Source organism: Carettochelys insculpta, chromosome 16, assembly GCF_033958435.1.
Source record: "Carettochelys insculpta isolate YL-2023 chromosome 16, ASM3395843v1, whole genome shotgun sequence".
NCBI classification, from domain to species: domain Eukaryota; kingdom Metazoa; phylum Chordata; order Testudines; family Carettochelyidae; genus Carettochelys; species Carettochelys insculpta.
Genome location: NC_134152.1, coordinates 5,386,856 through 5,399,053, shown reverse-complemented (window position 1 = coordinate 5,399,053; position 12,198 = coordinate 5,386,856).

The window sequence follows — 12,198 nt, the reverse complement described above, 5'->3', positions numbered from 1 at the left end:
AGGGGAGCAAAAAATGTCTTTTAATGATCCATCACTGAGGGGACAAAGGGTACCGCACCCATGGAGCTGGTGAAAGTTGATTCCCCACATCTGAAAGGCTAGGAATGCTAGTACCTACATCCAGTTAAAATAATTGCTTAGGAAAGAATGTAACGTCCTAAGATTATGTTCTAGGCATTAGAAGGTGTATTTTTTACTGTTTGTAACCATACCTGTCTCTTTCTCTCTCGTTTAAAATCACTTAAATCTCTGTCTTTTGTTAATAAACTTATTCTTATTTTATTACAAAACCACCTCAGCGCTGTGTGTATTGGTGAAGGATCAGTTTTCATTTAACCCAACAGGCTCACCTGTACGCTCTCTCTTTGGAGGCAGCAAATTTAAAAGTTCCGTGTGTGTCCAGCAAGAGAGACAGGACAATGCAGAGAGCCATGCCTGGGAAGCTCAGGAACCAGAACTCTCTGTTACCTGAAAAGCTTTTGTCTGGGCTTTTTATACAGGCTTTTGTCTGGGCAGTCCCTCTCCATTAGCGCCTTGATGAGCCAATATTCAGCCTCGCATTCCTAGGCCACATCGAGACTCCAGTCACTAGCCAGTCTCCCAGTGTCGATCTAATCTTACAGGGGCAGGAAAAAGCACCACTTCAGGGAGGCGACCAGGATGGTCACCTTCTCTAGTGCCTATAAAGTCAAGACACAAGTGTCAAACTTCTGACTCATCAATGGGCTCAACTTCCTAAGGGCCAAAAGCCTGCTAGGCTTCCTTGGGTGCTGTAGTATTGTTTACCTGGACTTGATGACTTCCTGAGGTCTCTTCCAGCTCTCCTAAGGTTATCAAGAGATGACCAAAAGTGCCCACCTACTAAGTCTACGGACCATGTGTCAGCACCATCCTTCCAGAAACAGCCATAGCACGGGGTTCCTTGGTACCCACAGCTTTAGCCCTGGGTGCCTCAGTACTCAAGTCTCCAATAGCTACTACCTTCATATTGGTCATCTCTCAGTTGTGTTCCTTGATAGCCAGCACCAAGGTACATGGGTATCTTAATACCCAAAGTGTACGTGATACCAAGTAATGTACCTATGGGCCCTGTATGAGAGTCACCTCTGTGTGAGAGATTGAGAATGGTAATGCCCTTAGCCCAAGCCCCTCAGCTTCTGAGGGATTGTCCACACCACCAAGTTAGGTCAGCTTAACTACATAGATCAGGGCTGTTGAAAAAAAAATCACATCCCTGGTTGATGTAGTTAAGTCTGCTTCAGCCCTGGTGTAGACAGTGCTAGATCACCAGAATTCTTCTGTTGACCAGCTTACTGCTCCTCAGAGAGGTGGATTTACTTCAGTGATGGAAGGTAGGTGTCAACACCACAGCAGCCGTGCAAATTTTTTATATCCAGCGTGACATGCTGTCTTTTAATAGCACTGCCTCTCCTGATTCATTAGTAATTAATAATATTCATGATCAGCAATGACATTTCAAATTAAACATTAAATTATATCACCTGTTTAGCACATAATCACAATATCATGCTATTATGCTTATTTAAGACATATGTTCGCCTTCTTTTCATGTTTGGCAGGTCACAATGACTTACTTTTTATCAAGAAGTCCTGTGGCACCTTATAGACTAACAGATTTATTGGCGAAGGCATCTGACAAAGTGGGTCTTTGCCCATGAAAGCTTATGCTCCAATAAACCTGTTAGGGTATAAGGTACCACAGGACTTCTTGTTATTTTTGCAGATACAGACTAACACGATTTCCCCTCTGATATTTTTTATCCTGCTCCAAACTCAGGAACATTTCAAAACCAGAGTATTTAGTAACACAAGAGGATTTGTTTGCACTCCTTCCCCAAAGGGCTGTTTAAAGGTACTACAGTATTGACCACTCTATATTAGCCAACCATTTATATTGTTTATGTACAAACAACGAGAAATCCTGTAGCACCATAAGACTAAGACATTTATGTGGGCATAAGCTTTCGTGGGCAAAGACCCACTTTGTTAGATGCATGAAGCAGAAACTTTAGTTTCTCACACACACCCCCACACCCACCCCCACACACGCTAAGATGGGTGGGTCACACTACAGTGGGGAGGGTCAGTAACAAAGTCAATTCAGTCAGGGGGATGTGGCCCACTCCCAACAGCTGATGGCAGGGTGCTAAAACCAAAAGTGAGAAAACTACTTTCTGTAGTGAGCTAGCCACTCCCAGTGTCTTTTCAGACCCAGCCTGACAGCACCGTATTTGCATACGAATTCCAGAGCGTCAGTTTCATGCTGAAGTCTGCTTTTGTCATTTTTTGGCTGACATATGACACCTTTCCAGTCTCCAGCTGTGTAAGGACTTATTACAACTTATCCAGGTTCCATGCCCTGGCGTATACAAACGCATTCCCCAGAACTCAGGCAGCCTCTGCTGCGTTTTTGAAGATAGCCCCTCTTCCTGAAGGCTTCTGGCCAGTTACGGGGACCTCAGCCTGCACCTTGGAGTCTTTGGTAGAGGCTTCTAGGTTAGCAACCCACTTTGATGCCCTTCACTGCTTGAGAGAGAGAGACATCGAAGTTGCTGCAGGGGAGAATTAGCTTAATGAAATGCTACATATGCTGCGCAGCACTTCACTAATAATCTCACGACACCCTACTTACCATCCTCCCTTCGAAGTCGGGCGCTAGCGTAGACACAGCCCAAGGGTGGAATCTGCATGGACGCATAGTGCAGACGCAGCCTAAGTGTGGTTCTTTGAGATATGTTGCCCATCTGGACTCCATGCCCCACTCTCCTTGCCTGTTGTTAGGGAGTCCTACTTCTTTGGACATCTGGGCTGGCAACGTGACTGAGGGATGATTGGTCCATGACACCCTTTATGCCTTCAGGTGGAGGAGTATGGGAAGATATCGATGGTGCCAGGATGGCTGAAAGGGACTGAACTTTTATGTGTGCTTCCAGCGAGTGAGGACAACATATCATAAAGCACTGCCATTATGTAAAGTGAAGAGTTTTTCTTTCCTACGTATATGAGTTTCAGAGTCAACTGAGACCTTTAAGGTATGCATTCTGGTGTGCTATTTTAATTAGCTTTTAAAATTTTCTCAAGCTTTTTTTTTTTTTGGCAGACCCTAATGATCTTAAAACACGTAAGTATAACTCTGCTGATAAAAATGTTAAATTTTATTTTTAACCAGAAAAATAATTGGTTAACTCTGTGATAGTCAAAGATTATGTGTAAACGTTAGCACTTTCTATTTCTTTTCCAGAATTTTTCAAAACTTTCTGAGTAAAATATATAACACATTTTTTTTCAGTAACAGAGAGGGAGCCATGGTAGTCTATATACTAGCAAAACAAAAAGCAGTCAAGTAGCACTTTAAAGACTAACAAAATAGTTTATTAGGTGAGCTTCTATGGGACAGACCCACTTCTTCAGACCACGGCCATAACAGAACAGACTCAACGTTTAAGGCACAGAGAACCAAAAACAGTAATCAAGGTGGACAAATCAGAAAAAAATGATCAAGGTGAGCAAATCAGAGAGTAGCAGGGTGGGAGGGGGAAGGTCAAGAATTAGATAAAGACAAGTATACAAACGAGCCCCTATCTGAGTCACTATGGGGCTCATTTGCATACTTGGCTTAATCTAATTCTTGGCGTTCCCCCCCATGCTTCCACTGTCTGATTTGCTCACCTTGATCATTTTTTTCTGATTTGTCCACCTTGCTTACTGTTTTTGGTTTTCTATGCCTTAAATATTGAGTCTGTTCTGGTCTGGCTATGGTCAGAAGAAGCGGGTCTGTCCCACAAAAGCTCATCACCTCATAAATTATTTTGTTAGTCTTGACTGCTTTTTTGTTTGGATTTGTTTTCAGTGTGTTTTATCTGCTTTGCAGTATAATGTCTAAAAATGGAAAATTTATTTTAAAAACCTTAACTCTCTGGAAAAAAGATTGATCCAATTATTCTTAAACTATACGGTGGGAAACTTGCTTTTTCAATTAATTTCTTTTTTGTTCGGTTGGCTTTTTTTTTTTGCAGGCTACTGTTCAACCACTAGTTGTCACCCAAGTGCCATCTAAATAAATAGAAAGGTCGGACTGTTTTCAACATCATTTGGCTCAGACAATGGTGTGACAGACATGTAATTTCCTGCAAGAACCCAGACAAACCCTACTGAATTAAACTTAATTCAACCAAGTTTAACTGAAGTATTTGAGGAGTTTGCTGTATTAAAAATGCATTGATTGTGCCTGGCATGTTTCTAGGGAGGAGATCTGACTAATGGACACCCCTGAGAAATGCTATGAGTTACAAAGAACCGCTTGAGACAATGTGAATTTTTGGAGGAAAGTGAATGTCCCAGGAAATCTGTAGGAGAGGTGCATGCAGAGATAACCAGTGCTGAATTTGTGCCAGGGCTGGCCAGGGCACCTCTGGGATCACTGCTTCAGTTGTGAATGTAAAAAAAATTACTTGGGTTCCCACACCTAACTGCGTGAGTCCCAGCACCTTCTTCCATTAAAATTAAGAACTGGCTATAACCCTTCCAATTATGCAAAAATTCAGGCCCACCGATGAAGGCGGGGGGGGAACAATGGGAGCCTCCATGACCTCCCGAGGTTCCTTTCACTTCTAGTATCCTATGAGTCTACGACACTGCTAAAATCTGGGCTTCCGCTCACGCATGGTTCTGACTAGCACCCGCCCTCACATGTGCCTGTGGAGACAGATACAGCAGCCCTGCGAGCTCTCATTCAACCCGACCCATTGGACTTGGACTCCTGGAATGTTTGCAGCAATAGGGAAACAAATCTCCAGCAAACGGAGAGTTGCAGAAAAAAGGGAGTCTACTTATACATGGAGATATACTCATCTCCTGGACCTGGAAGGGACTGTGACAGGTCATTGAGTCCAGTCCCTATCACTTTTTTAAAAACCTAACCTGCTGCAGACCCTTGAAAAGCCCCCTGAAAGGGTGAACTCTCAACCTTGGGGTTATAAGGCCAATACTCTAACCACTGAGGTACTCCTTTCCCTTCGCTTGCTTAGCTGTAACTTCTCCAGGCCAGGATTGAGGCTCAGCTTAACTCATGGCTGTCCAGTACGAACTGCCCGGCCTCACAGACCTGTAAGGAAACATACACGAAGGGCACAGAGAGGTTGGCAGATACCCCAAAAGAGTAGCTACAAAATTGGTTTCCAAAACGTAAGTCTGAGCCCGGGCCCTTGGTTTGAGAAGCGTGAGGAAACAAGCCTCTCAGCTTGTGGACCAATGGACACTCCCTGTGGAATCGGTCTCTCTTTCTCATGCGTTTCATCACCTGGTTCTTGGTGTTAACTGACTCAAGATCACAGTACATAGCCAGACCAGAACCTGTTGCCTTTCATGGGGCCTAGCTGGGCAGATCTGCCGATTGCCCCAGGCCAATGGTTTGTCTGATTATTCCTTTTCAATCCCGATGATGGGCTCCGGAGGGCTGTGGTAGAGCACGATCAGGCAGATGTCATTAGGACAGCCCTACAGGCATGTGTAGAACCGCTGTCTGCCTCTTGGAGATCTTCCAAGATTAAACATGGGCTTGATTGGCTTAATTCTGCGTTTTAACAAGCTCTTCTCAGTGGCCTCCCCACTTGGGGCTGGCGTGGTGTGTGAGGTGGGGCCAAGGGATGCTCGTGTGTGTTAGGTACCTGCCTCGTGTTTGAACCTTAGACAGGCTGCAGGGGACCAGGACAAGGTGGCAAGTCCCTTTCAGAGGGTTGTGTCACTGCTGCATCTCTTCCCCAAATCCAGGTGCTGACCTATGCCTGTAAGGACTTAGCCCTTCGGTGCATTAGGGATATGGATGATCTTTGTCCTCTGTATTTAGTGGCCTCCACTGGGTTCCTTGATGCACAGCTCCTTTGCTTGGCAAGGCCATTTTCTGACACTGAGATGTCGGCCATATTGAACGGACTGCATGCTTCAGGGACACCACAGTGACGCACGGGTGAGTCGTGGCCACAGTGACATCAGCTAGTGATGCCCACCCTGCCACCCATCCCAGGGACGTGGTTCAATGAAAATTTCTGCCTAGCGCTGTCCTCTCGTATTTTCTCATCACCAACCTCAGCTTTCGCGCCATGTACCCTTCCTTCTGGATGCTGGCGTTTGGCTTCTGAAATTTTGGCCCTGTGGGCACCAGTAGAAATATTTTTTTTTAATCTGTTTTTTCTTACACCTTAACATCAGAGGTCTGGATGAGACGGTGCCCACTTCTCTACTTTTGCCTTCTCTTCATGTTAGGGGCTTGTTGGAGAATGGACAGCGTGGCTGGAGAGTTTTCCAGGAAGGACAGTTCCATTTTTGTATTATTTTTCCAGAGGCGCAGAGGCTCTCTTGGACAGACAGTGAGCAAAGTGATTTTTAATGTATTTAAAAAGGTTAAGGCATCTCAGTGGTCTCTCGCTAACAAGCAGGACATCTTCATGTCACCCTCCTATTTGTGAGCCCGTTGATGGGTGATCAACCCGATTCTGGAGCCACAGGTATTATCACAGAAGGGGCAGGAGTCGGTTTGCAAGGATTTGAGCTAAGATTTTCCCTGCCGTTGCCAGGAGGGAGATGCCCGGAATGTCTGCAGTGCGACCTCTCACCCATCTTGCAGAGACTGACGATCAACCTGTCTCTGAATTCTCATGGCATCTGCTCCCTATCCCAGATCTTGAGAATCAGGAGGTAGAGTCATTTGTGCAGCTCTGACTTGCCTTCTTTGAAAAGGCGTGGAGCTTGGTAAAGGCGTGGAGAGAAAGAGACAGATTCCACAGGTAGAGTCCATTGGTCCACGGTTTGGATGAGTGACTTGTTTGCGGCGCTCTGACTCGCTTAGGCTTCACTCAAAATTATGTCTCATGAGGGAACTGTAGATGCTTCAGAAAAACTGGGATGCCCTTGTTTAATGTTCAAAATGTTTTTCGGTGCTTTATCTTTATTTTATTTTAACTCCTGAATTGTTCTTGATTTTTTTCTGTAAGACTGGCTGCCTTGAGGATTTTTCCTTTGTTTCTTGTAGAAGCATGATTTTTTTCATTACGCAATAGCAATAACAGCATTATTGGGTTATCTAATCTAACCACTGACACTGACAATTAGATATTTCCCAAGTTTCTACATCTCTAAAAAAGCAGCCTCAAAGCATGAGCGGAATGTCAGTGGGTGGAAAAGTGATAGACGTTGATGCAGGGTGAAGAACTCAGCCAGCAATCCTTAAAAGGATTTTGAGGACCAAAGAAAGGGTCTAATGTAAGACGTCTTAAAAAGGCTGACTTTTCAGGAAGCAGGTGCTCTGCACCTTCTGAAAATCAGGCTCATTTATGTCCGAATCTCCCCAGATTTTGAGATTTAGGTTCCATATAGCACTTATGCTACTGACAATCTTGCCCACTGGATATGCAAACAAGGCAAGAACTTTCTGGCATTTCCTTAGTTTCTTTCACAACAAACAGCTTTGGAAACTCTGAAGTCACAAGATGCTCGACCTAAAAAACAGCTGGCCATCAGTCTGGACTGTTTTACCCTGAAATTTATCTTTCCCCTAATGAAAGTCAGCTTCCCTTAATCATGGGGACTTTTTCTGTAGTGTATGTTGGGATTAATTGAAAAGAAGGAAATTGGTTCTCTGTTTTTTCTCACGCCGGACGACCTCAGCCATTCCACTCTGTATAATCCCAGTTTATCAGATTTGAAAATGCATAAAAATGGAAAGATCATACACGTGTTACAGAAAGCAGTTCAGATATCGGGATTAAGTTGTATTTATGTGGCATTATCTGTAGTAGTAAAGTAGAAGCTTTTGGCATGCTACAGGGGAGTACAATTTCTGTCTCAGCCATAGTGTCTTTAAATAGCTCCTTGGCAGCAATAGGCTGTAGTCCAATGATATTAAAAAAGGATAGTAATACAAAAGCTGTCTTTCTGAGAAATAACTAATCAACTTTTTTTAAGACCACATATAAAAATGCAGTAAACTGCTTCTGCTCTGCTTTACGCCTGCGTAAATTGGTGCACTGTACATTTGCTGTAGTATAGGGAGAGCAGAATTTGACCCGGATTATTTAAAATATTGCTGCATGACACATGAGGAATGCTTTCAGACAGGCTACATTTTCACACGTGTGAAACAGTGGCACACAGAGCCAAGACAAGAGGAGAGGCCCTATGTCGGGCACCTGAGCTCTGGGGTGGAGTAGAGGTGGAATGCCTGGGGACAGGGTGTCGAGGTGTTGCAATAAGGGACCCTAGGATGCTTTCATAAATGTCTACCACACTTTCTTATCTTTTCTTCACTCTGGTTTGTGGTTCCAACCTCACCTGGGTCTTCGCCTCTCTCTCTAGTTGCTCCTATAGCCTTTTATTGGCAGGTTATTCTCCATCCAACTTTCCCTAGAGCCCCACAGAACCCACATTATTCGGTGCCCTTCTTTTCTCTGTCTGCCCCTCATAGAATCATAGAACAATATAGCTGGAAGAGACCTAAAGAAGCCATCAAGTCCAGCCATCTGCCCTAGGCAGGACCAAACCCATCAGATCAGCCCAGCCACGGCTTTGTCAAGGCGAGACTTAAACACCTCCAGGGATGGAGATTCCACCACTTCCCTGGGTAGACCATTCCAATGCTTCACCACCCTCCTAGTGAAACAGTTTTTCCTAATGTTCGACCTGGACCTTCCCAACTGCAACTTGAGACCATTGTTCCGTGTTCTGTCATCCATGATCACTGTGAACAGCCTCTCTCCAGCCTCTTTGCAACCTCCCTTCAGTAAGTTGAAGGCTGTTATCATCCTTAGGCAGTCTTATTTGCTCGCATGACCTCAGATGGAATTTGACATAGACTTCTGAGTCAGTCGGTATACTTGGGACCGGGCTTCCTCCTGCCCGACTTGCATCACTGACTTTTTCTGACAGCTCCTTGCAGCTGTCTAGCCAGCCCTTTAAGCACAGCATTTGCAAAATCGAGCTTTTGCTCTTTTCCCATAGGCCTTCTCTCTTTTCCCTTTATCTATCACCATGCAACCTGCCCCACCACAGACAACATGAAAGCCTATAACTGGACACAATCTCTGTCTTTTCTCTTCCTTCCCTGGAGCTACATATTCAGACAGTGTTAAAATCTTGCAAACTCTTTCTACAAAGATTTTCCTCCAACCCTTCCCATGCCACTACAGGGACTCCCCCTGAGAAGGGAAACCAGGACTATGGTTTCTGCCAGAAGTGCAGGACCGGGGGAGCACGGCCAGAGCTTTGACATAATATCAATAGACAATAGGGTTAAGACAACAAAAAAGAATCTTTAAATACTGTGGGAAAAAATCAGATCCCAGCAATAGTATCCAACAGGGATAGTAAAATTGTCAATAATGATGCAGAAAAACCAGAAGTATTAAATAAATATTGCAGGTCTCTATTTGAAAAGAAGACTCACGCTGTGTTCATACCTTATGGTAGTAAGGTTCGTATCTTTTGGCAGTAATTGAAAAGGCTGTTAAATAGCAACTGTGAGCACTAAACTTTTTAAATCTGCAGGCCTAGGGAACAGGCACTCACAAAACATCAAAAGAGAGGACTGAGGAGCTCTACGAGGTGGCTATTTAATTTTTTTTTTTGCAATATTGGAGAAGTACAAGTACTAGGAAAAAAGCTAATCTTGAGCCAAGATTTTGGTCAGGTCAACACTAGACATTAAAGCTGAGCGTAGATATGCAAGTCTAGCTATGGCAATTGCGTAGCTGGAATCGCCTTCTCTACAGCCGACTTACTTGGCTGTCCTCGTGGAAGGGGGTTGATGGGAGAAACGCTCCCGTCAATTTCTCTTACACTTCGAGAGACTGAGGAGTACAGGGGTCAACTGTTGACCCCAGATAGTGTGATTTCGTGAGTTCCTACTAGGTGCGCAAAATCAAACCCTGGAAGATTGACCCTGATGGGGTCGATCTTCTGCGTGGTGAAACATGCCCTTTAAAAGGCCGAACAGGATGACCTGGATAGTTGTAGGCCAGTGAGGTTGTCATCAGTCCTGGGCCAAGATATGGAAAGACTGAGATGGGCAGCAGTCAGTAAAGAACTAGAGAATGTATAGTTAATATGGCTTAATATATATGGATAAACATTTTGTTTTTGGGTGGATCCGAAAATACATCTTGGGCAAAATTTTAAAGGTGCCCAAGGATGAGACTTTTAAAAGTATTTGTGCATCTTTACATGTCTAGTGGGATTTTCCAAAGTATTTAGACACCTACTAGTGGGAATTAGGCACGTTCATCCAGATCCATACGGGTAGGTAGGTGCTTAAGCTCCAGTTTCAGGCTCCACTGTGATCCAGGCAGGGCAGCTGCTTAATCCTATCTGTGCTTGGTGTCTAAATTGCTGCATGAAAAGTTCCGTACACACTGGGGTTCAGCCTCTGGGGATTTACGCGTCAGCCTCATTCCAAGCATCCAGGATCCTATCTCCTGCCTAAACCTCAGAGTACAATCTAGACTAGTGAGCCGCACTGTGACGCTGCCCTATAACTTTGGGTACCTTATGATGCCTCACTGGAGTTCTTATTTTGGCCACTCAAAACCAGCCTTCCAGCATGCAAACAACATGAATATCTGTGTGTAAATGCAGATTGCCAGCCACAAGTGGGTATAACGCTGGCTCTCAACAGCCTTGGTTATACTGCAGGGTGACCCCCAGGTCACCTCCACTCTTGGATTTCTGCCCAGAAATGTGTGTTCTGCAGTGCCTACCTTTCTCTTGGACAGCACAAATTTTATGAAGTCTCTTATTTCTTTACTAGACCTAATATGCACACCATCCTACATGGAGTTTCCCCAGATACTTTAAATCCACAGGATTAGATAAAACAAGTGTTTTAACTACAAATATATATTAAATGAGTTTAAAAGAGGGAGACATAAAAATCAGAAATGGTTACAGAAAAATAAAGATAAATCACTACTGCTGCCTAATTGAACTTCACTTTGAATTTAACATGATTTCAGCAATTTTAGGCCGCTACAGCGGCTGCTATAACTTTAAGAGCATTTACACAGCAAAACCACTATTTCAAAATAATTTCAAAAAGTGGACAGCTTATTTTGAATTCAGTAAATCTCATTCTATGACGAACAGTACCTATTCTAAAATAGATATTTCAGAACAGGGGCTGTATAGAGAGGAAATAGGGACTATTTAGAAATAAGCTTTTCTGGAATAGTTTTCTCTGAAATAACACTGCTGTGTAGGCATAGTATTTCAGATTAGAGCTGGGCTCTAATCTGAAATAGGCTTTATTATGTGTGAACACATTATACTGGAATACGTTTTACTTATTCTGGGGCTTCCCTGTAGTATGGATGCGTTATTTCAGAATATCTTATTTTGGAATAACTTCCAAACAAGCTATTCCAGAATAACTCTGTAGTGTAGACATACCCTTACTGACCAAACTTCTCAGGTCAGGACCCCTTCTTCCAGAATCCAACAAACGCTTCCTTTGTCACTCCTGATGACATCAATTTATGGACAGGAATTGGAGGGGGGGGCGGTGCCTTGGGGTGATTGTCCCTCTTTTTGATAATTTCAGGTCTCCTTCTTGAAAAACATTTCCAGCTGAGTAGTAAAAAAAAAAAAAAAAAAGTTTTTGGGGAAAGATGTTCCCTGCTGCTTTTTTTCTCCCTTGTTTCCCTTCCTAATTGATGACTCTGTTTACTACTTAAATGCAAATGAAGCAGCGCCCATGTTTCTTTGCTAAGGACGCACCTGTTTGCCAACTCTGGAACGTGTGTGAGCACCCTAGAATGGAGTCTTATAACTTCACATACAACGTTGCTACACATTTTATTAAGGTGATACTGACCAGCAAATTGTGAGTTTTCAAATCATACTGTATTAAGCATACTTTGTACAAAGATTATTTCAGCAGTGCGTATGGTGTGAATGTAGAGGTACATTCTGTCACAGAGGTTTTCTCACAATTTTGTCTGAGACGCTGCTTCCCACATCACGTTCACCTCACGCCCTCAAAATCACCTCTATTTACAGTAGGGTTGTTCACAAGCTAAAAGCACTTTATACATCACCTGAGATGTAATTTGTCAGTTTACACCAGCTCCTTAACTTTCTGTTCTATACTTGTCCTTATCTCTCATTTACTACATTTTAAACCAGTTGGATGAA